Genomic DNA, 5000 nt, shown 5'->3' with positions numbered 1-5000 from the left:
TTAGTAGTTTAATATTAATTACATATTACAAATAAGATGTTTTAATTGTACTAAATAATTATAATTAATTAGTTAATTGATGATGATAATAAAAATAATAATAATAATAATAATAACAATAGTGATAATAATGATAATTACGAAAATAATAATAATAATGATGATGATGATGGTGGTGGTGCCGGTGATGATGATGATGGTGATGATGATGATAATAATAATAATAATAATAATGATAATAATAATAATAATAATATAATAATAATAATAATAATAATAATAATAATAATAATAATAATAAAATACCCTGATGCAGTACCAGGCAGTGGCTCTCATGTTTTCTGATATTTAATCGTAAGTGCTATCATGTATATCATTTTGTCTTGGTATAAAAGACGGGCTACAGAAAATATTCTGCTCAATACCACAGATTTGCTTGTCAGTTTGTTGACTATAACCAGTTCAGCATGTCGCTTAGTGGCTGACGATATGTGCATATGTGATCATGAGCAGGAGTAGTGGGGGAGCATCATATGCGTGTGTTGAAAGTAATTCTTAGAGGTTTGGATAATTCGCTTTTGGAAACATGGGTTCTTCGTTCAACATCCTTAAACAATTCTTATTCAGGGATCTCTTGAGCAAAATGGGCTACTCGACCAGAAGAAAATTCTAACTGGGCCCCACCTACAAGATCATGTGCTGCTTATCATGATATGAGATCACAATGCGCGCACATATGATTGCGATGCATGTACCTTGTGTACCATTATCAGACGGGTAGTCATGATGGGTATACTGGGCTTCGTATATTTTACCCCAGTGTCACTTTGATGGCATGCCCTGGTCTCTCACTCAATAATAATAATAATAATAATAATAATAATAATAATAATAATAATAATAATAATAATAATGATAATAGGATAATACTTAATTAATTGATTATAATATTTAGCTTATTAATTGTCGAGGATGATAATATCAATACGATAATACTTACCTTTATCATTATTTGGCACAGCGCATATCTTAAGGAAATCATTTTCTGTCTGAGGTCCTGGTTGTGACTTGACAGACGACTAAAGACTCCGGTGCATTTTTATCAGCACTGTGTTACGAAGGAATATTATTATTATTATTATTATTATTATTATTATCATTATTATTATTATTATATTATATTATTATTATATTATTATTATTATTATTATTATCATTATTATTATTATTATTTTATTATTTTATTATTATTAATAATAATAATAATAATAATAATAATAATAATAATAATAACAATAATAACGATAATAATAATTACTATTAGAATAAATAAATAGTTTTACTTGACTTACCAGCGAATTTTAATAACCACATGAATAATTATTATAGTATTGTATAGTTTATAACTTGTATTCTTATTAAAGGTACACCACGTATAACATTATCGATGGCCTCTTTATGCATAAGATGTAGACCTTTCTCTTAACAATGCAATTCTTCATTGTGTCATGACTCCTATGTTTGCTGCCAATCAATTGTAGATACAGCTACTTTAATATAACGAACTACATAACTTTTAACAAACGGTACATTATACAATTAACCAGGCATCTGTGTAGAATATGAGTAAAATTTAACCGAATTTAATTTAGTAATTAAATCTCCCGAAATTCTCAACTGATTCTATAAAAGAATAGAAAATCGGTATATTTGATAATGCTGATATCAATTCTCCTCATTATATATGTTATATTATATGATAGGTATTCATATGCCGTTTATTCCATTGTCAATCTACCAGTATAATACCTGTGCCTAAGTGTTCTTCCTGGGCTTAACATATCCACATGTTTACTTCGTTTTCAATTTATAAATATTTATGCATGTGTGTACATATATATGTGTATGTGTGAGTGTTTGCCTGTGCATGAGTGAGTGTTCGTATGTGTTTGCATGTATCTGCGTATAACATAAGAGACATCATCGCAAACCTGTTCAAACTGAGAGCGTTCACTAGTTTTACTGAAAGGCTTTTTAACAGAAGGTATTCATGAACATGTGCTCCGTACACTCAGGCTTTATCTAGAAAACCATAGAGAACGTGACCATAGAAAACATTTGCCCTCCGTGCGAGCGTCATTGTATTTTTTCTTCGTTCTGATAAATCTAAGAAACCAACTAATCAATCGCCATTTGGTATCATGTACATGCAACGATGCATCGTTTCTTATGTGGATTTCCAGGTCACGAATAGGCTTTATCTCTCAGAATGCGATACCCGGTGATCCTGTGTATTCCGACTGCTGGTGGTGACCGATGGTAAAGTTTGATATCGTTTCAAAGATTTGTAATACTGGATGCAACTGTCTAACTGCTACTTTTTTAAAATGCCAAGCATTTACTTTTCAATTTTGAAGTCGGTAACAATGTCAAGATCGAATTTTGTTGCATCAACATTTGAGTTACTGAATTATTGTTTCAATATCCGGTAATATTTTTAATAGTCGGAGAGGCAGCCCCTCCTTTAACAGAATTCATATTTCGTGTTTGTGGACATGTTATTTTCTTTTAGGAACGTGACCGTGTTCATTCAGAGAATGCGGTCCATGACTTTGCTGGCAGATAAAGTTACAAGCATAGTCCTGTACATTTTAGCATCTGCGGTTCTTTTTTAATGGAGAATATTATACTTTCTGTTAACATTTCACATTTGATACCTGCATTTCTTTAAACGAATAGCCGGGAATCCCTCTGGATCTAATGTTGGGTTTGTGTTCCTCTCATCAATGGACGATATTTCATCTTTTCCCATCGATTAAGATAATAGATACCAGCTTCTTTTGTGTATCTGATGTGTAGATGAACTCTTCAGAACTGTCTGTGAATGCCACTGGTGTAGTAAAAACACTTTGGAATTGTTATTTAGTATTTCACTTAGTTTCTTGCTCTCTGCGTTCAGTGTTAGTATTCTTTGTAGCCTATTGACAGAGATCATATTGCAATTCCGTAGAAGATCTAGGCATTGTTCTATTTCAATACCTTCAACCGACATATTTTTTCTGTCTCCCATTTTTCATGTGATTTTATTTTCGAGTTCTAGAAGTAAATTTTTGAGGTTGGATTTTCCACTGGCATTTGTTGCTTATTTAAGCTATTTGTGAACATTATTCTCCATATCATAAGGTCTGTCATGATTTGGTGTGTAATGGTTTTTGTGTGGAATGGCTCTGATCTCTGAGACAAATTTAATGCATATGGCTTACATTATTTATATAAATTCATTTAGTTTCTTATCATTGTCTTGCATTCAATGACATTTATCCAAATTTGCTCCGAGCTCTCTTTCTCAATTAACTTTCAGTCAGTTTTGTAGAAATTCCTACTTCATAGGATTTGAGTGATACCTCAGTGGAATGCAATTTTAATTAGTTTTGCACGATACGTTATTAGTACTATCATGTTATGGTCTGTGAAATCATTCGGCGATTACTACACGTTGTCGATAAGATCCATTGTAGTGTTGAAAGAGTGATCAGCAACTGTTCATAGCTGGTAAACGTACTGTTTGACATACGAGCATCGATTTCATGAGCTCAAGTAGAGATTCTTGAGTCTGCTTCGGGCTGACTGTTATTGGAGAATTTGAGGGCATATATCAGAAGCCCATTAATCCACTAATCTAGTCCTCTTAGTAGTTCTTCTAGCATTTCAAAGCTTTCCACAAATTTACCATCACGATTTAAGTAATAAATCTGAAGATATAATGTGCATATTGTTTCGTCTACTTGCTTAGCAGACTCTAAGTGTGAGCCATAAACCGGGTTTCAACGTGCAATCATACGGTTGTGATATCTTATCTGCGTGGGAGTTAGCATACGCACATAATAATAATAATCGAGGAAAATAGCGTTCGTCTATTAAGATTGGGATCTACACCATAGCTTTATGAAGATTAGTTACGTTGCATAGAATGCAGTAATTGCTTGTGGAACTGATTACTATTCTCGTGTAAACAAATGAAGAACGTTTCATGTGACACTGTAGATTTTACTGCATATATATGTATGTATACATACACGTATATATAGATATATATCTGTATATATATATATATATACAAGTATATATATATAATATATATATATATATATATATATATATATATATATATATATATATATATTATATATATATATATAAATACATGTATATGCAGTAAAGTCTACATTGTGGCACGGCACATTTTGCTTATGCGTCTTCATGAGAATATATGTGTGTGTGCGTGTGTGCTCGTGTCTGTATGTGTGTCTGTGTGTGTGTCTTCGTGTGTGTGTATTTGTGTGTATCTGTGTGTATATGTGAGTGGTGTGTGTGTGTATGCAGATAATGTATGAATACTCACGCACATTTTACTATGTATATGAGGTGAAAAGGGATTTGCCTATACGTGTTGGACTGTTGGGAACGTCTCAGGACGTTTCTAAGGCTTCTGTACCATATCTTCTATCAGTTAGCCATCCAAGCCTACGTCGGACATTCCATCCCAATCGCCAACTAACATCATATAGGCCTCTAGGCAGGTGGGTAGAAATTAGATCACTCTACATGGATTGAGGCATTCAATGGCTATTAGTCTGAAATCATGCCTTATTCTGCAGGTTACGTCAAGCTCTCATAATACACCTTCTGGGACTAATAGACTGTTTGGAATTGCAAAATCCAGCCCTTTTGGAAACAACATACGTACGCCGACATCCACTACTGGCAGACTTAGAAATTGGTACAACTTGTAGATGCCGAAGTTGAACACGAATTGTTGTACCTCGAAAATTTTGTTCTCACTGATATACAACACATCTATATTTAGTGAACTGTGCCCATTAGGCAAGTGGCTCTAATTCCCATCTTACCCAAACCCCTATCTTTACACTCTCAGTTCTGCGTTTGACAAAGGCAGAAGGGAGTGGAAATACACACCAATATCCGAGAAGAAACAAGTA

This window comes from Octopus sinensis, linkage group LG12 (assembly GCF_006345805.1).
Source record: "Octopus sinensis linkage group LG12, ASM634580v1, whole genome shotgun sequence".
Lineage (NCBI taxonomy): Eukaryota > Metazoa > Mollusca > Cephalopoda > Octopoda > Octopodidae > Octopus > Octopus sinensis.
Note: the sequence above shows the minus strand (reverse complement) of the source record.